Below are 21,907 nucleotides of genomic sequence, written 5' to 3' on the forward strand. Positions count from 1 at the left end.
CACACTAACCTTCCTCTCCTGTATGTCCTGTGTGTGAATGGACCACAGAAGTGTTCCCTTTCCTGAAAAATGAATCTAATGTGCTTAAGCTGGCGGTGAATTCTAAGCGTGGTACTTGGCTGAGGAGTGTGTTTAGAACCAGAGCTCTATTCTCTCATGCAGTAGTGTGTTTTCCAAGGTCTGCTGCTTCTGAAAAGCCCAGACCAATTAATTGAGTAATTTGATTGTGAGAACCTCTCATAAATCTAGTGCTTTTTTGTCATATATGATGCCTTTTGAACTGTTTTCTGAAGAACTTTATTGTGCCTACCACCTTCTTGACGAACATCATATAAACACAGAGCGGTATCCTTCCTTATTGTGCACCAGCTTTTACAGCTCATTAAAATTGGTTTTTCTGGAAACTGGTTCACATAGCAACACAATTTTTCCAATTATGGAGAGAATGTGCATCTTATAGTCTGCCTTCAGACGGGACTGGCATTAAACTAGTTTGCTATGTGAGTATGTGGGAAGGTCTTATCCTTGTAGTGGTGGTGATGCTGCACTGCCTGTTGTTTGCAGTGGATATCTGTGTTGACAGGGTGTGTTACTCTCTGTTTGAGTGGAGAACATTCAGAGAAGCGCGTCACAACTAATTATCACTAATATGCTTTGCAGAACCATATCAGTCTGGAAATAACTTAAATGTTTAATAACCCAGTAATATGTATATGGGGTTGGTTCCCCATATTGGCATATTATAGTAAGTATGTATGCACATACATATAAGTATACACGTATACATATATAACATAAAAAAACACACATATATATATATAACATCAAGTCGATTTTGCGGATAATCCCCACCAGAGTGTCCCCTGTCTGGGGCAGGCTGCAGGCTCATGTCTGATACAGAATTAAGTGATTATATATTCATCTTGAGAAGATGGTTAGAAACCGTTTGGAATGCTCTAGGCAGGAGCTGATTCTGACTGATGGGTCGGATCACGTGGCAGTGACCTGGCTATCTCCACAGAAGGGAACGTGCCTCTGAAGTCTGAGCGCTCGTCTCTGTGACGTATCTGCGCTTCTCCTCCTGTCATCTTAAGTGTAGAGGAAGCCGCCTGCTGCACGTTGGGCCAGATGGCCCAGCTCCTGGCTGGAGAGCACGCGTCTACCTCGGTGCCATTATCAGTATTAATTTGACACAGCAGGATTCGGAGATGGGAACATATTGGAGGTGTAGTAGAGGAGCAGATCACTGGCACTGTGGGGTTGTGTCACTCTTGAGGGCCAGACTTCAGGGGCTGCCTAGGCATCCTCCTTGCGTCTCACTGGATGTGTCCTATTATTATTATCACTATTATTATTATGAATATTACTAGTAGTAATAATAATAACGATAATAATAATTATTTTGATTATTATAATAATAATAATGAAAAACAACAACAACAAATATTATTATTATATGTGCTAGGTTACAGATGGTAAGTAAAGAGCTATTATATGAATGGAGTATTTTCCTGGGTGTGGGTTTCACTCATACTCTTCAGTCATGTTATATGAATGTATTATATAACACATATGGAGTATTTTCCTAGGTGTGGGTTTCACTCATACTCTTCAGTCATGTTATATGAATGTATTATATAACACATATGGAGTATTTTCCTGGGTGTGGGTTTCACTCATACTCTTCAGTCATGTTATATGAATGTATTATATAATACATATGGAGTATTTTCCTGGGTGTGGGTTTCACTCATACTCTTCAGTCATGTTATATGAATGTATTATATAATACATATGGAGTATTTTCCTGGGTGTGGGTTTCACTCATACTCTTCAGTCATGTTATATGAATGTATTATATAATACATATGGAGTATTTTCCTGGGTGTGGGTTTCACTCATACTCTTCAGTCATGTTATATGAATGTATTATATAATACATATGGAGTATTTTCCTGGGTGTGGGTTTCACTCATACTCTTCAGTCATGTTATATGAATGTATTATATAATACATATGGAGTATTTTCCTGGGTGTGGGTTTCACTCATACTCTTCAGTCATGTTATATGAATGTATTATATAATACATATGGAGTATTTTCCTGGGTGTGGGTTTCACTCATACTCTTCAGTCATGTTATATGAAAGAATCAATAGTGAAGCAGTGCTGCTTTATTAGCAGAAATATGGGAGCTGCATTATCTTTCTGATTAGTTTATGTAAACCCTGGTGGACTCCCCCCCCCCCCCCATGGGCTGGGTGAAATGCTTCCAGGAGTGTGTGAGGGGGACACTGGAGCTCTGCCCTCTATTAACATATCCATGCACCTCAGGTCTGACCCACTCACTCCATTATTGTTGTACTTTGGGGTGGTCATTTTCCTGAGATGGTTAAAAGAATTGAATCTATTCTTATTGAAGCAGCCTTGATTCTCTATTTCCTCCGTCTTCCTTGTTTCATTTTTACCTTTATTTGGCTGATATAAGCAGAAACATTGGGCTTGCATGGTTGCCATGACACACGCCAGACATTGCACCATGTCAATTCTTCCTCTAGAACGCCTTGTACCAATACCCAAAATTTTTAAACAGTTAGAGTGACTGTGTACCTTTTGATTTTTTATTTCTATAATTTGCTGTGCAGTGGGTCACTTGGTAGGACTTCTGTCTTCATACCTGCAGGGTGTGTTGTGTTGAGTGTGTATGTTCTCCCTGGTCTTGTGTGGGCTTCCTCCCTTCTATGAGTTCCTCCTGCTCCCCAAAATGTGGTGTCCTCTGAAATGCCCATTGTGTGCATTTCTGTGTCAGTGGGCATGCGTGGCCCTGTAATAGACTGGCATCCCTTCCAGGGTGTTTCCCTGCCTTATGTTCTTATGTGTTTCCTGGGATAGGATCCAGCAGGCTCCCAGCTCCCTGCATCCTTGTGTTGGATCAATAGCTGGAAGAAGAATGGATGGATTTATCAAATGTTCATCTGTGACTCCAATACATACTGTATGTTGTCTACTAATTATGACAATGGAAGTCATCGGTGGCAGGTGGTGCAGTGGTTATAGATTTAGACTTAAATTCCTGGTTCAGGTGCCAGAATACCATTTGAAGATGCTTAAATTGAACTGATCTAGTAACAAATCCTTGTAAATAGGCAGAAACTGTAAAACCATTGTATCAGCAGCAGCATAGACACTATTACTAGATGTGAATTTTGCTCAAACACACAGTGCATTCAAAATTATGCTGGAATCTTGATCTTTTCAGCAGAATCCACTTCTGGATCACTTTAAACCTTTGTAATCATTACTGGTGTCCACATATACCTAAGTTAAATAAAACATGGCAGAGACTGGAACTGGAAGGACACTGGGATATTTCTCTTCCTGTCCCTCGTTTTCTGGTTTGTCCCCTACAGTATGTCCCCCACGTCAGTGTTGCTTTGTTGCTTTTGACACTGTGGAAACTGTCATAACAGACACTGAAAAATATGTCAGATAACAAAATGCCCCTTTTGTCTTTAAATGTATTATTCAGAAGCGGGATCTGCTTAAGCAATCTGCAGGGCTTTCCGTTTGTTTTTAAATAATATGAATGCTTTCCAGAAAATACAACGACAGTTATGTCAGAAATCAAAGAAACAACCATTTTCTTTATAACTGTCATAAATAGTGGTTTGTGCCAGTTTGGCATCTTATGTGTTTTTAATCCTTTATTCTAATGATTTTTAATGGGCTACACATTGTTTTGTGATGGTGACAAAGAAAAATGGCTTCCTGTCAGTGGTAATCACTTAAATAAGCTGAAAACTTAAGTTAAATATTAGTAGCAACCAGACTCTTAATCTGATGTTTGCCTTCTGTACTGTAACACTGTTCTAAATTTTCATATAGACACAACCACTCTATAAGAAAAGCATTGCTACCTAAAGTTAACAGGCTTCCCATACAATCACGTATTCACTTTTATACATGCATACACAAGGAATCATACATTAGCTTAGGAACAAAAGAACTAGTGTAATATTTCACATTTAATAAGGCAGGATACTTCTCACAATCTTTTATCTGCATGGCGGACTTTTTGGAGAGCTGCTTCAGCTGGTCTGTGTGGTTCTCCAAGAACAGAGAAGTGTAGCAAGCATGGTGGAGATCAGGTGGGTTTCCAATAATTCTTCACGACTTTTCGTTTTACTGCCCCTTGACAGGAATGAGGTGGCTTTTTGTTTTTTCACAGCGGAGGAACTTTCACTTCTTGACCTTCTAGAAATTCCCTGTTTATTTAAGTATTTACTTATTTTGCCAAACGAGTTGCTTTAACTGAGATATCAACCAAAATTTTAGCTGTTGTCATCTACTCATCGCTGTATAGTCTCTTTACAACAGATTTTCTCATATCTTAGATTTGCCCTGTCGTTTAACATCCCATGGTGCCCCTAATTTGCAAGAAAAATAACAAAAACTTAAATCTGATTTATTAGCTGTGTACTTTGCGCCATTCTGTGTATTTTGCATATTTAGATATGGGTTCGTCTGTAATTCCCCTGTAGTATATGAGCCTTTTCCATTGTTTCTGCCACAGACCAGTCATCATGGCGCCAGTCTTATGATGGGTGAGACTGACATTAAGCATAATCATGCATTTCCATGTGGGATTTTTGTAATTTAGATAAATTACACTTCTCATCCAATTTTACTTTTTCTCTCGAGAGTGTTAAAGTTGCAACTGTGGGCATAATTTCACAGTTGACGTATGCTGGAGTTTGATGTTTTTGAATGATTTTTTCTGTTGTTGAGAGAATTAATTTTAATTAGCCAGAGATCCACTAGGTAATGTGACTTACTGTATAAATAATCGTTTTAATAAAGCAGATAAGGGCTGGAGCCATGCGAAAATGAGCACGCAGCATTAACAGCATATTCCACTCTGCCAGCATGCAGCATGTCCAGATCATGCAAACCCAGCAGCTTGCGGCTTATCCAGTGCGTGCCCACCCCAACAATATGCGACATGACCGGAGCATGCCCACCCCAACAATATGCGACATGACCGGAGCGTGCCCACCCCAACAATATGCGACATGACCGGAGCGTGCCCACCCCAACAGTATGCGACATGACCGGAGCGTGCCCACCCCAACAATATGCGACATGACCGGAGCGTGCCCACCCCAACAGTATGCGACATGACCGGAGCGTGCCCACCCCAACAGTATGCGACATGACCGGAGCGTGCCCACCCCAACAGTATGCGACATGACCGGAGCGTGCCCACCCCAACAGTATGCGACCTGACCGGAGCGTGCCCACCCCAACAGTATGCGACCTGACCGGAGCGTGCCCACCCCAACAGTATGCGACCTGACCGGAGCGTGCCCACCCCAACAGTATGCGACCTGACCGGAGCGTGCCCACCCCAACAGTATGCGACATGACCGGAGCGTGCCCACCCCAACAGTATGTGACATGACCGGAGCGTGCCCACCCCAACAGTATGCGACGTGACCGGAGCGTGCCCACCCCAACAATATGCGACATGACCGGAGCGTGCCCACCCCAACAGTATGCGACCTGACCGGAGCGTGCCCACCCCAACAGTATGCGACATGACCGGAGCGAGCCCACCACAACAGTATGCGAACTGACCGGAGCGTGCCCACCCCAACAGTATGCGACATGACCGGAGCGTGCCCACCCCAACAGTATGCGACATGACCGGAGCGTGCCCACCCCAACAGTATGCGACATGACCGGAGCGTGCCCACCCCAACAGTATGCGACATGACCGGTGCGTGCCCACCCCAACAGTATGCGACATGACCGGAGCGTGCCCACCCCAACAGTATGCGACATGACCGGAGCGTGTAAAGCCAAGCAACCTGGCAACACGTCTGAAATACACTATGAAACAGGAATGATATCGACATGAAAAATGTAATTTAATGAAATTACAGCACATTTCTGTTGCTTAAATAAAACTGCTTAAAACCAAAACCTATGATGTATAAAGTGTTATTTTTAACTTAAAGGATCTATACTATAGAGTTTATTTCATAGTTTGGGACTTTAGCAAATAAAAATTCCCCAGCTCAGTAACTGAAAATTATCATATGCAAAAAAGAAGAAAAGGTATTTTCTGGCATATATAAGTGTTTTCTCTTATTTCCTGTCTGAAGTCCTGTGGCTTGCCCTTGCCCCTATAATGAGGGAGTTGTCTCCATTCTGATATTCATTACAGGACAGGCATTTTGATGAACCATCCTTTACAGGTGACAGTTTGGTCTGCTGGACCGGCCTGATTAGCTCCCTGGAGAACCACGTTCACTGAACCCCCAGATCTCCTCATTGTTTAGATCCTGGTGACTAGTAATTATTGGGCATTCAGACCAATTATGCTGATGCTATGTAATAATCTAGTGTTCCACAAATGCTGAACACATCGTTACATTTGTGCTGTGTTCTTTGTCTTTCCATATTCAGGAAGTCCATGGTCTTAAGAATGCGATAAATAAATTGGCATTTCGTATTTGCATTGTAAAGAAATTTCATATTTTTTATGCTTCTGTTGCTTTGCACCATAACCCCCCCCCCCCCAACAGACAATTACATTTACAGCAATAACAACAAAGCAGAGCTATTCTGAATGCTGTTTTACAGGGGTTACCTTAAATGGAAATGACAATGATTTTGAACAATATATTAAATTATAAGTATGCATCATAAGTACATTCGTATTGGGCATTAAGTAACGTTAGAGATGATGGGGGGATGTCAGCTGCAGCATGTTGGCTGGTGTCAGACATAGGAGTACAAAGAGAGCTTGGTTTTAATAAGATATTGTCCCTCAACACGCTGGAGAAAAACAAACAGAATCTTGATTCAAGAGGGCTGTGTGTGTCTAATGTTCAAGGTGACATGTGACATCAGGCAGCGAGGAGTCTGTTTGTTCATCAAATGTTGTTATAATGCAGTACAGATTCCAGGAAAGCAATGTAGCATCGAATGTCTGTAACTGGAGCTGTTCTATGTCATATTGGGTACATGTTCAGTAATCAGTTTGGTTCACCTTTGCTTGCTGATAATGAAAAGGAGGTTCCTCTGTGCCTCTCCGTGAGTGACCTCGATGTGGATCTTATGATCATTTCTCATAAATTTCAGAAATGATGGAGAAAGAGTGGGGAACGTGATGTGGGAATGAAGTTAAATTTGGCTTTGTCTCTAGCTGTGAATAGTATAAATGTAACAGTCTCACTCTGAATGAGGTTTACGGAGTTCATTCATTCCCTTTCTTTTATTAATTTATGGTTTTGACATTTACCAGCCATGGGATATTCTGAAATATGAAATGTCTCCTGACTTTTTCATGTAATAATAGGCAGAGTGAAGAGTCTTTACTTTTTAAAAAAGAAATCTGCAGTGGAAATTGGTTGTTTATAACGAGAAGTGTCTCAAAAGTTGCTGGTAATGGCAGTAATTGAAATGCATTTTTATCTTTGTTAGCTATAAACGAGCCACTTGGATCCACGGTAACATCCATTATCAGCACACACTTCTGCCACTTAATATCGCCATGCCAGCTCTTACTGGCCTCCAGGTTTCACAGGCTGCTTCTGCTTCTCTGTGACTTGTCCCTCACGTAGCATCTTGACCACCATCGTCCTGCTGCAGGCCATTTCCCACAGCCCCTCCCCATCTCACCGCATGATCAGTGGGGTTCATATAATGCTGTATTAGCCCATAACTTCTGCAAAATGACAGTCTTTTAACTTTTATTACTTAATCTCTCGCAAGTCTATCTATTTGAAAATCCTGTTACAGGCCTTAGTCAATGGGAATGGGAGCGTTAGCATTTTTCCCATTGAAATGAATGAGCGGTCCCCATAAGGATATGTTTACCCTACATGTGTGTGTGTGTTTGTGTGTATGTGTGTGTGTGTGGGTTATGTTTATATTACATTGTGGGGACCAAATGTTCCCCACAATGTAATAAAAACCTGTTATTTTGTTGTTGTGGGGCCAATTTTTCAGGTCCCCACAAAGATCTGTCAATGCAATCAAAAGACTAAAAATCCCTGAAGTCTCATATTCTGTTTGGTTACTTATGGGTAAGGTTTAGCCTGGGTAGGGGTTAAGGTCGTCATGTTGTTTTCCCCATAGGAATGAATGGAGAGTCCCTACAATGATATAATTACAAACATCTCTTTGTGTGTGTGTGTGTGTGTTTGTGTGTGTGAATTTCTTCATTGCATATTCAAAATGGATGCACACGTCAACTTTTTCACTTGCACAGTTGGGAAACAAGGCAGGATGATCCCCTTTTTCCCCCAAAATTCCTTGGCTAATTAGCTAATCACAGGAAATATTTCTTATTTTATGAGATTAGTCAAGTGTTACAGTACCTTTAGCGCTGATGAATATTAAAATGATAGGAGCAGGACTCAAGGGGAACGTTTGTCACCTCGCACCTCTCTGGCTGTGTGCTAGATGAGGTTAAATTACATTCTGCCAGCGAGCGTGTGATTGGTCCAGAGTGTGCCACCTGCCCAGTGCCCACCCAGGGTCCTGCCCTCCCCCATGCCACGCACTTCCTTTCCATATGGATTGGGACAGTGGGTAGGGGTGATAAGAGAACCTTTTAAATTGCTTAAGCTGTCTTTTGTGGCGAGCGTAGATAACGGCTTGATTCAAAGTATGAAAAAAATAGCCGGTCCTGTTAAGGATAGCTTTGGGGAGGTATGGATCGCCAATTTGGTATACTGGTATTTATCTTGGTGATGAATTTGTGGCTGGAATTGTGTATCTGATGGCCAGAGTTTGTGTAGGTCAGAGGCATCACTAGGGCTGAAGCTGCAAATGAATCTGAACGAGCACCATGATTCCATGTTCCATGTTCCATGTTCCATGTTCTCCATTTTTGGAACCGGGGCTCAGCCTCAGATGTCTTGAGATCCTACAACACTCCTGGGGTTGGTTTCCTCCAGGAACTCAGATTTCCTGACGCAGTCCAAAATCTGCTGTCAGTTGAATTGGTGACTCCAAATTTCCTTAGTGTGTAGTTGTGTTTGTAGATGTGCTTGTAAGTGGTTTGAATGGCACCTCTAGTGGCCAGCTTAACACATTGTTATTTTCTGCTAGGTTTGTCAGAAGAAAATGGATAATTCAAAATTATAGCATATAGACAGAATATGTCTTGTACTCACACAGCTCAGTTTTGTAAATGTAAATATTGTGGAATTACACATTATCATCATAGTACCCAAAACTTTGAAATTTATACCAAGGAAAGCAAGTAATTCCCCCCCCCCCCTTTTCCAGATGTTGATAATTACTCCTCTCTTTCTTGAGGCAGTTTGTGTACAAGACTGCATTACTGAATTTGTCATTTTCATGAATCCAAATGTACAGAAACGTCAACACATAAACCTGGTACAGAATAATAAAAAAAAGCTGAAATAGCGTATTCCAAACAGTCTCTGGACACCGTTCAGAGTGATCCTTGAATGACAACAGGACACTTTGAAGATGGCGCTAGGAATATGATGTGCATTTCAAAGCTGACATTTCGGCACAGACTGCGAAAAGAAGAGGAAAGTAAACAGAACAACAAACAGACTCTGGTCTTTGAGAAATGGGGCGTGAAACAAAGTACTAATGTACATCTTTATTAGTCCATAAATATCATCATATTTGCATGAATATCTGGGTAATTTCTGCCTTTTTGTCTTTATTTGTCTATAATTGATATTTCAATACACCAAACAGTCAGCTCACAGAGCAGCCTCAATAACTAACAGCTCAAAGACAAAATAACTGCTATTTTACCCAAAGGAACAAAGTCCCCACTGAAATCAAAAGGGCAGACAAATGTAGCTGACATAAACTGGCCTCTCTCTCTGTCTCTCTGTCTCTGTCTCTCTGTCTCTCTGTCTCTGTCTCTCTGTCTCTGTCTCTCTGTCTCTGTCTCTCTGTCTCTCTGTCTCTGTCTCTCTGTCTCTGTCTCTGTCTCTGTCTCTCTGTCTCTCTGTCTCTGTCTCTCTGTCTCTCTCTCTCTGTCTCTGTCTCTCTGTCTTTCTGTCTCTGTCTCTCTGTCTCCTCTTCTATTTCTTTTTCAGTCTTTGTTCTCTTTCTAGAAAGAATAGATAATACTTATTCAATTTGCTTACATACGTGTGCCTATGAAAGTACAGGTGTTCCTGGGAAAATGTCCCCACAAGGATTATAAATCTCCCCCAAAAAAACAGACTCTGTGGGCATGTCACCAAAGGATAAAAATAACTCTTTAAAGTTATTCTTAAACTGAAAAACAGAACCACTTGTTACTAACCGACTATATATATAGTGAGAGAGAGGTTGATGTAATGTCCCCATGCAGGTAAGTAGACTAATTTGTGGCTGTATTACTGTCTAAAAAGTCTTGGCTTCACACCAACATTTTATAACTTGAAGTCTCAGTGATCCCCTGATCCTCTCATGACTTCATCTTCTCCTTGGATCTTAAGAGTAAAAGTATGAGCTTACCGCTAGACGTAAATGTGACATTATTCCGTTTCACTACTGTGGGCTCAATCTCTCAAGGTCATGAGAAAAAGCAAAAAAAAAAAAAGAAACATTCAAAGGGGGGATCTGTTTGATCCGCATACACACGGGCTGATCGCTGGAGTGGCTATCTGTCCCATCTGTGAATAAGCTCATCATGGCTGAGTGACCTGATCTCCTGGAATCCAGTGTGGATGCATCTCCTCTTCCTACTTCATGGCGGCGGAACTGCAGAGTCTGTCGGAGTTCGAGTAAATAAAACTGACATCTTACTCGCAATAGCTGATTAGATCAGATGTGGCAAATTACCTGTGCAGAGATATTTGAAATTGAATCCATTGGGTCTTCTAATAATGAACTTACTTCTGTGGATACTGTAGTTTGTTCTTCTCTTTTGGAGCTGAGGACAGCTTTGTGAATGGAATACCCCACTTGCTCTAAAAGTAAGGATAGGGTAGGAGGTAAATACCTGTTAGCCCACTCTTTTGCTCATTTAATCATCAGGATGCCTTCTGCCCTCTGTCGTTAAACAGCTCTCAATAGCTTCCTCTCCTTCATTCCATAGACCGACACCAAGCTCAAAGCAGAATTCATATACTGCTGTCTTTGTTTATCCATCTATCATCCATAATGGTTTATTTAGCATCAGATTACGGTGAGCCTGGAGACTATCCCAAGAAGTATAGGGTATGAGGCAGGGGACACCCTGGATGAAATGCCAGTCCCTCACGGGGCACATACCCACATACTTAATCACATACTATTGGCAGTCCAAAGACGCTGATTCACCTAAACATGTTTTGGGACCGTGGGATGGAAATGGCACAAGAAGGGAAAGCAATCAAACTCCACACGCACAAGTCGATCCCACATTCCCGGTGGTGCATGATGCATAATACTCACTGTGCCACCCACCTTCATATATATAAACGAGGGCACTTGCATAACTGAGGAATTACCACAAGTGCAAGGAAGACGGCTCCATAAAACAAGCCCAAGTAGAACTCAATTCAGAATGTGCTATGGAAAGTTCTGTAAAAAGGTGCGAATTGCGGCCATGTGGTCCGTTTCACTGGCAGCTGGTGCCTGTCCTCTTATTAGATGTTTAGTTTAGTTTATCTGCAAATGGTTGTACTTTATTGAAATTAGTACAGTACCACAGCTTCTGGTAAGGCTCGGAAATCGGAGTATTTTTCTTTACATATACATACATTTATACATACAAATTAATATACATGTATGCTGGGCTTTAATAGCCCAGTAATATGTACAGTGATGTTTGTTTCCCATATTGGCATATTATAATAAGTAAGTATGCACATACATATACAGTAAATACAGACACTCCTCTACTTACGAATGAGACACGTTTCGAACGGCTGTTCGTAACTTGAAATGTTCGTAAGTCGTTATTCAACATCATATTAAGGGTATACAAAAGTAGTAAGAACTAGGATGCTGGGAGTACGAACACTACACTGCTTCGTGGCGGGAGTAGCGGCCAGAAGGCGTACTAGGCGGGATTGGCGCGCACAAAAAAAACTGATGTTGCGGACAGGAAACCGGAGCCCAAGGAACACAATTTGGACTTACAGTCCACTTCGTTCATATGTCTGAAAGTTCGTAAGTTGAAAGTTCGTAAGTAGAGGAGCATCTTTATATATATATATACGTATGTATGTATGTATAATGTGTTTTTCCTTTTCAGGGGAAATTTAAAGTATTTTCCCCAAATTAGTATGGGCAGACGTCTTTTCTCTTGAATAATTTAGCCGACATGCCTTAACCCCTTTAGTCCTTTCAAGTGAGGAAAAATTTTATTCCGTGCTATTCAGTTAGTATTATACTCAGAATCATGGTTTTTTGGGGGCTGGATGGCTGGTTAAGGCACTTGGCAAACGTGAGAGCGATCCTTAGGCTTCAAACGGCACTTTTTGCTGAGATGTGCTTCTTTTTGTAGGTCGACAGCCTTCAGTTTTGCCTTTGCGTTGAATCGTGTCTTAAGGGGGAACTGGATCATGCCGCAGCTGTGCCCCAGCATCGGAAGCCGGCTCTGCCAATAAGCTAATCAGGCTCTCTGGGCAGCCCAGATACAACGCGGCACCTTCACGCGCGCCCTCGCACAGTAAGAGCTGATACGTTATAGGTAGTAGGGGGGCTGTGCAAACTCATAATTAAAGTAATCATCTTGAAGCTTCTCTTTTGGTTAATATTTTAATAATCCACTCGAAATGCTTACAGGCAGATTGGAGTTTTGCCTGTATCCAAAATATATGTCTTTGGGTCACTCATCAGCACGAATATGTTGCACATTTTACTCACCTTCCGGTCCATGTTTTTCGGAGCCTTATTGTCAAACTTATCTGCTGTCCTGGTTTTCTTACTTAAGCATGAATATTAATTAATAGTTACTAAGTACTACATAATTACTAGTCTGTGGCACTGTGATAAGGCTGATGGTGAAATGGTATTTACTGTATGATATATTTATATACCACCAGCCATAATTATTTTAAATATGACACATATAACCCAGAAAAGTAAAACATTCTTTAAAAATACTAACTTTCTACACTTTCTGCCCATTTCACTAATTTGTATTGCTCTCATATACTGATCATATAAACATTCACATGACTTGTGAAGAACATTTCTAAAAATGTTTGTTTTAAATATGAAGTATTAAATATGGTGTATATGGTGAATAATAATACCGTTTTAGTGGAGTATCATTTGTTACGGTGTTTCGCTTTTTATGTATGTTTCACCCTGGTCCTCTAACTGTACTTTGCGTATTATCGTTGAAGAGGAAAATGCTAATTTAACGTATAATTTAAAATGGCAAGCTGAATAATACAAGACAGGCAAATTAAAAGACCAGGCCCTGTGTCAGCATTTCATTCATTTTTGAAAACTGATAAACACCTAAAAAAGGAGAGTAAGTTCCCTATATTTGAGTCGTATCCAGCGGCTGTCTCTCCAGAACTTTAACGTTGGATTCCCATTAAAATTTATTTATCTGAATTTTTGTTATTTTTTGAAAAAAAAAAAAAGTAGGACTTTTCCCGGTTCAATGGTGCCACTGCTTTGTGTGAACTGGGGACCAATGGAAACATGTTTTAGCTACACACATCTTTCCCAGTTGGACACCACATGGAGGATTTTACTTTCCCAAATTTTATGAATTTCTTTAACCGATAATTCTGTGCTGAAGTTGAGCTTTGTCTTTCTTGATTAAAGTGCTGCCTTACTGCCTCACACACACACACATACACATACACACACGCACACCGTCACAGGAATTTTTTCTTGAAAATAATTGAATTTTATTTTAAAAATAACGAGGGTCTTCGTAATGTCACAAAATTGAATGAAACGTCAGTGATGTCATACACGGAAGGCAAACATTTTCTGCATGAGCGGCGATTTCACCTCCGTCTGAGTGTGGACTTTGAAGGAGACAGTAACTCATGACAGCATTCATTCATATTTAGACCCGGTACGTTTAAATGTTTGTCCACTTCCTATCTGCGTGTGACACTGCTGATGTATGGTAGTAATTGGGGGGATATGAAAAATAAAATAATGAAGATTAGTGTTAAGATGTACTTATGGTGGTCAATAAGTTTAATTTGTTTAATTGAAATACACCACACATTTGGCGATGAGAATGGCCAGTGTTGGACATTTCAGGTCCCAGAAGCTATAAGTCCTGACCAGATTTTGTTTCTACCAACCAGTTGAGTTCTCTTTGACCACGACTCTTTATATACTCCGCTGATTGGTAGAAACTAAATCTTGGTCTGGATTTTTACTTTCTGGACCTGAAATGTCCAACACTGAGAATGAATACGAGCACTGTCTCATCCCCTGCAATGTGCTGGCCCTTCCCCGCTAATCCTAAGGATGTTTAATAAATGTATGCTAGTGCTAACTGTGAATGGAGATGAGTGGGTAGACTATGGAAAACATGCTATGACACTGATGTAGTTTACTTGAACGGAATCGAGCTCTGTTTCTCTAGGCTCATTCAGACAGTCACACCGTGCAAGTCCTCATGAAGAGAAACAAACACAACATATACTCACATGCAAATGAAATTAAAATAAAATAATCAGCAGAACTTTGTATATAAAAACACTTACCACCCTGCAAACTACTGCCAAAATCATCCCCAAACATTAAATCAGTCTGCTCCCAGATGTCTGAATACACATGGGCTGTCCCTAGTTAACGGGCCCTATTGAGTGTCTTTTGTACCAACCAATCACAAACCAGCTTACTAATTAACACTCATCAAATTGGCAAATTTTATGCACATAATAAAATGTGAATAAAATTTGTATATTTTCACCCATTAAAGACAAACCAAAAATGGCATTTAAATCACTGCTGACTCTATGTTTAAACAGCCCTGCTTAAAGCCCAGGGGCAAGAATTTCTAGCAATTTAGAAACAGCAAAAAAGGCAAATGAATGGTGGTATTGTTTCCTACATTTTATTTCCCCCCCCACACCCACAGACTTTGGCATTTCCTCAAGGAATCCTGCATGTACGGGACGTAGAGCATTTTTCACCCACAGCAAACGGGGACAATTAAATATGCAGCTTCTTTGCAGTTTGAAAGTATTTAACCATGGAAAAGTAATTCTTTCGTCTGGTTTACATGCATTTAGCAGCGGGATCCTTTTTTCTCCACAGCACGGTGCAAATTTGTAGCCAGTTTCTGGGATTATACGTGGGGTTCCTAATGGGCTTTCTGCAGCAAAAGGATACATTGAGAGAGGAAGTACTGGACAGAGTTTGTGTTACTTAAAACATGGCAGAAGTTCACAGTATTACTAGGTTCTGCTCTTCATTTGAGGGTTTCATAAGGAACTGAAGAACACTGGAGAAAATTTAAGTATCCCATTAAATTCAGTGTTGTAGTAAAATTCAGGGGGTAGATCTCTCCAGAGGAACCCCTTCATTACCCAGTAAAGCGTAATACAAACACCTTAAATTACCTGAATGTATATGGTGAAACAGGAGCATAGTGCAGGCATCTTCTGAGGAAGCCGGACTTGGTGCAGCGCCTTGCAGAGACAGGTCTCTCTTTGCCAGTGACGGGGGAGGGGTGTTGCCATCTATTACCGTGGTTATGTGACAGGTGCCCTGGGTGGGCGGGGATCCCGCCACAGGTGTCTGGAACAGTCCTTACAAGCATTTGCTCATTTCCCAGTCAGTCACCTGTGGCTTTCGCTTCTGATGACTCATTTCTCTGCGCTGTTCCTGGATGACCATCCAGTGACTGACCATCCAGTGACTAACCATCCAGTGACTGACCATCCAGTGACTGATTTCTGCCGGAAAACTGGGTTTGCCATGATGGAAGAGCGATAAACAAAAAGTCTCAAGTGCAGGGAACATGAAGTTTTACCAGTTAGCTGGACAGTGGCTGGTTTATCAGTTCATGGTCATTCCCAGTAAGGTGAGGGGAATGTGCTCCTGAAGATGTGTGTATGTGGGTGTGTGTGTGTGCGTGTGTGTGTATGTGTATGCGTGTATGTGTGTGTGTATGTGGGTGTGTGTATGTGTATGCGTGTGTGTGTGTGTGTATGTGGGTGTGTGTGTGTGTGTGTGTGTATACACACAGCCCAGGGAGAGCATGCAAACTCCCAACCCTGGAAGTGTGTGGTACATAGTGCCCCCCCGCTGAGCTACTATGCCCCACACATTCATTTTCTGTTGAGGCAAACATTTAAAGTATAATACTGTAAAGATCTAATAAGGAGGACACAGAAAATACATGAAGGTTTCCTCTAAGTCCATGTTTCCCGACCTCATCCTCGGGGATTCACAGACGATGCACGGTTTTGCTCCCTCCCAGCTGCCAGTAGAGCAAAATCTTATGACTGTCTGCAAGTCCGCGAGGACCGGATTGGGAAACACTGCTCTACAGTAAGTACATAACACTGCATGTATTTAAAGGGCACTTTGTGGATCACAATACCCAATGCAATGTCTATGGTGATGATGATGGAGCAGCAACTGGGTCTTACAATGACAGCCATTTCTGTCCAGAATGTTCTACAAAGCCAGCTTGCTGGTCCACAGCAGTCGGGAAAATGCCTAATCGATACAGTAGCTTTCTGACACACATGTCGTGTTAAGAAATAGCAACAGCAATGCCAAAAAATGTCAAGAACATAAGAACATAAGAAATTTACAAATGAGAGGAGACCATTCGGCCCATCAAGCTCGTTTGGGGAGAACTTAACTAAAAGCACAGAGTTGTTGAAATCTTATCTAGCTCTGATTTAAAGGAACCCATGGTTTTAGCTTCCGCTACACTAGTTCCATACCCTAACTACACGCTGTGTAAAGAAGCGTTTTCTCAAATTCAGTTTAAAATGTTCTCCCGCTAATTTCCACTTATGGCCACGAGTCAAGCGAGACAGTCCCAGGGCGACATCCAAAAATTTGTGATTGGTCGGAAAATATCCGCTCAGTACTTACGTGTGCCCGTGCCTGGACATCTCGATCAGCACGGTGCAGTGGAGTGGAACGACAGGCGCGGCAAACATCTGTGCGGTTGACATGTTCCTTCTTCATGAGTTGAAATCCATGCAGTAACCTGGCCTTTATTTTGCAAGCACTATTTTCATTCGTCTGCTTTCAGTTGCAGCTCACCGGTTTTGACCCATTCTCTCTTTCAGTTGCACCCCCCCAATGGCTTTCATGTGCTGATATGCACTCTGAGGGGACAGTAAGCTGCATATTACTGTATTATTGCTTATGACATTGAGCAGTGAGAGGAGCGGCATAAAACGTATACATTTTCCTAATGCCAGTCTAACATCAAGGTTCAGTTATTGTAATATTTAATGCCATATGTTGAATTATTGAAAACAAAAACAGTGGGTATATATGCACTTATAATAATACTACAGTTATGGCCATTTCACGATGGCCTTTGTATAATTTATTTGCTGCCATCACACCCCCACCCCCTATACCCATTAAGAGTCTGTTCTAAGTGCTATTTATAGTTTTATTGTTTTTCCATTTTACTGTTTTAGTTATAGGATAATGGGATGAAATTCAAAGATATTCGGAGAACAAGGAGGGCTTTTTTAAGGATTTGCATAATTGTTCTGGTTGACGTGCAGCTGCCCAAGTAAATGTTGAATTTTCCCTTAAATGCATTTTTATTTACTGTAGCATTTTATTGCTTAATACTGTAATGGGAGTGAGTTTCTCTGGAATGGGCTCCAGCACTGGGCTGACAGAGACCTTGGATTAGATGTCAGCCCATCACAGCGAACATGCAGACTCATACGATATGGATAATTTACAGTGGTCAGTTTGCTTAAGTCTTCGGACTGTGGGAGGAAACCTGACTATCTAAGGAATAAGCAAACTGCTCACATGGAGAGCAGAGGTGGGATATTAATCCCCAGCCCTGGAGGAATGAAGCAACAGTGCTACCCACTGAACCACCGGTTTACATTTTTATTTTTAAAATGTTCTTCAGCGTGGCTGAAAAGTAAGAGAGAACCTTCGATTCCAATGGTAGGGCGAAGAGCCTGCTCTGCGGTTTCTGTAGTGTTAATAGTGTCATACTTTGTGTAATTCAGCATAATTCAGAGGTTAAGGCTGATTGCTGTCCCTAAGGTTAAGTGAAAGGATTTCTAGGATTTAATGACTTTTAAAATATTTCATTTGTGCTGAATTAGTAAATGCTTAATTGGAAACCTACAATGCATTTGGTGATAGATGCACTTAGATCTGGTGGATGCTAATCCAATAAGCTGAAATAAATGCTTTGCTGTTGTGAACTTTGATGGGTGTCTAGCGTATTATTGATTTTAAAAGGAGGCATCAAACAGTTCCATCTGTTGCCTGCTTTAGGTGCTTTAGATGCCATCGTGATGGAGCCTGTGCTTTGCAGGGACTGTTTCTTTTGCAAATTATCTGAAGTTAATTAGAAATGCAGGTTGGTTTTTATGCACAAATTCTTTATTCTCAAACTTTATATTGAAAGTTATTGTATTCATATATGTATTTTACTCCCCCCGCAAAATAATAAAATAGCAAGTGCAAAATTGGCTGGAAAGTTTTTAAGAACAACTGCCTGCAGTCTCTCCAAGTATAATATATAACATATAGAATATACGTATTTTGTATACTGTATAGAATGTGCAGCATTTTTACAGAATGCATGGACAAACGTACAAGCACTTCATATCCGGTGATGATTTATAATACCCCCCGCCGTAGAGTCACAGAAAAAGGAACATCGGACGCTATTTTATTTATTGCCTTTAAAGTTGATAACGCCTGACTTTCACAGGATTTTACCAACAAAAGGAGGTCTTACCCATGCATTCCTGATTATAAATGGATGATGTAAGTGTCAGATTACATGCATTTGCAGATTTGATTTATTTACTGCACGTGAAATTACTTGGCTAAGAAAACAAGTGACTTGGATAGCATGGCATATTGGACGTAAACAACGGGGTTACTCCTGGAACTGAATAACAAACATATTTCATTCTTCAACCCTCAGAAATTATTGAACCATTTTTTATGGATGAAATATTAATAATAATAACGCCATCCGTGTTCCGCACTGCTTATCCTGCTGGGTCATGGGGGGTCCAGAGCCCATCCTGGAAGCTACTGCATTCACACCTATGGGCAATCGAGTAACTCCAATTAGCCTCAGAATGCCTTTGGACTGCAGGGGGAATCCAGAGTACCTCGAGGAAACCCCACAACATCATGGGGAGAACATGCAAACACCCCTGGCAGAGACTCAAACCCTGGTCCCAGAGGTGTGAGGCAACAGTGCTAACCACTGCACCACCATTGAGAGTGCTGTTCGTGTTAAAAAGATTGATAATTCACATTAAACAGTTAAAAAATATTCATCAAATGTTTCCTAGTGACAAGTTTATTAATTAAATAATTGAAAATCATAGCCTGTCTGAGTTCCCATTCAGTAAATATTTTTATTAACAATCAGTTGCAGTCTGTACCTTAGTAAGTAAAGAATGGGGTATCTCAATGAACTGTAAAGCACGGCCAGTGTCTGTTCGGGTCCCTGAAAGGCTTAAACAATGTTTGCTGTGTATCAGTTACTGTAGGTAAAAGTGACCGTTCTGCATTCTGCTGTACCCGAAAGAAAAGCGTTATAGAACCTAACATTGTTTTGGCCTGAATCATTATATTCTTGTGGACTTTCTTTCTTTTATACACTTTCTTTTTTGCTTTACTTTCCGTGGATATTTGTATATGCCTTGATTCTCTTCCTGGTGGCTGATTGTGACTGTTAATCACCCTCTGTATGCTTTTCTTGTCTGCAAGAGTCTACTTTTAATTGAGAGCCCGTTTTCGAAGCATGCCAGAAATGACACATGTGAACAATGCAGAAGTCTGCGAGCAAACGTGCAACATCTGTGTGTCTGTAAATGTGTGGGACTTCAGGATGCAGAGGGAAGCTTTCTCATTGGACGGTCACGTGGCCATTGACAATGTAATGTCGTAACTTTGCCAACAGTTTAATGAATGTGTCGGGCACTAGAGTGGCCATTGCGCTGGCCAGACTCTCAGCATGGGGCCCTGTTTATTGTCCTCCACACAGAAGTTTTGAAACAGCCCTTTTCGCCCGACTAAAACACTGTTTGCCTTATTCGCATCCCTTGCCATTCTGAACACTGTGTTCTTGTTCTCTGACAGGCCAGGAATTCTCAGTGGTTATGTTTCCGTGTCGGATGCTGCCAGAACTGGGAACTGGTTAATGCACAATCAGCTTGCTTCAGCAGCAACGTAGGACCACAGCGAATACGGCCAGTTCATGTGGCGTGTCAGTCATGCTAGCTGTTTATTTATTTATTTTTTCCGACCTCTAATGGGAAAGGCTTCGGTTTATACTGGACTGCACATTGACTGTTGTGATGCAAAAGCTTTGCAGGATTTTTCGACATATGTGTGGTTATAAACAGTGACTCTGCTCTGCTCGGCCTGAACCAGAAGGCACGGCCCTGTACCTTCCCAGAAAATAAATTTACCACAGCCGTTTATATTTAATTCTGAAATCTTCTATAATTTTCTTTATGAAATTTCTGGTCTTCTTATAGAACTGTTTGGGAACAATGTATTAAAATAATAATAAAAAAAACAGTATTAAAAAATAATAAAAAAGAATAGAAGAGAAGCTCATATTGTAGAAGATCATACTGCAGTTTTTTTCCCAGTCCCATGCTCAGAAAATTCACAGGGGACCACATTACAGCTCGTGTTACCTGTTCTGAGCAAAACGATTATGTTCCATATCTGGATCGGATTTAATTTGACCCACAACTCTGGCCAAATTTGGCAGCATGATTGCAGGGCAGTGGACAGCACTGTGGATATGACCCTTCAGCCTAAGAGCTCCTGGCTGAGGTCTCAGCAGGGACCCTTCAGCAAGATGTTTGATTCATGCCTGTAAAACATCGGATTGTATAAATGGGTTAAATTCTAAGTCACCTTGGGAAAAAAAGGTTTGGCAAAGCAATGTAAGAATGGCCGCTTTATTACAATGGGCTTTGTTATATCAGTTCTGGAAGCGCTATTTAAAAAAGCCCAGTTATGCGGTCATTTGATGGTGGAGCGGCTAGCACTGTTGCCCCCACTTTTTAAGCTTGAGTCTGCATATTTTCCATGTGTGTTGGCAGGTTTTTTATGGTTATTCAGGTTCACTCCACAGTTTGAAAGTATGTGGTTAAGTGGATGGGTGTCTCTAAATTGTCCTGCTGTGTCCCGCTCAGGGTGCCCCCCCCCCCCCCCCCCCCGCCTTGTGCCCTGCATGTCCTGGGACACGCTCTTATAGAATATCGGTGGATATGTATTTTGTGACAATATTCATTTGGATCAGATAATAATTGCCTGGACAATTATATGAATTTTACTCCATTGAGTAATGCCAGTCAATACGTTTTGTATATAAATGATAGTTTTCCTCTCAGTTCTTATTTTGATAGGTACTTTTGTTGATCTGCTTAGTTTACTAAACTCTCATTCATGGATTAGCTATTGCTATTATGTGGAGTGACAATATCTCATTGTAATGTAAACGTGGGTCCTATCCTATCATTTCAAGTCACTGTTAAATTTTCTTTTTAGTGTTTTGGAAGTCTTTGGAAGTTTTTGTTAAACTGCATTCTGTATTTTTGTAAGCAGAATTGAGGAAATGTGCTCAGGGCCACGTTTCTAATATAAAGCGATTTTTTTGGTTGGAAGGTTCTGCGTTTCTTTTTTTTTTTTTTTTTGGTCTTCAGAACCGACTGCTGCTCTCTTTGCTACTTCCTCCTAGTCGTAGCCTGGAGGTCTTGATGAACCCAGACCCATTT

The 21,907-nt window shown here is 41.2% G+C and overlaps 1 protein-coding gene across 2 annotated transcripts in view; it reads left to right on the forward strand.

The window, feature by feature from the left end:
- The window catches only part of LOC111839459 (interleukin-1 receptor accessory protein-like 1), a 260,104-nt gene that overhangs the window by 21,420 nt on the left and 216,777 nt on the right, over nucleotides 1–21,907 (forward strand). The gene's annotated exons all lie outside the window — the stretch shown is intronic.

Source organism: Paramormyrops kingsleyae, chromosome 16, assembly GCF_048594095.1.
Source record: "Paramormyrops kingsleyae isolate MSU_618 chromosome 16, PKINGS_0.4, whole genome shotgun sequence".
NCBI classification, from domain to species: Eukaryota; Metazoa; Chordata; class Actinopteri; order Osteoglossiformes; family Mormyridae; genus Paramormyrops; species Paramormyrops kingsleyae.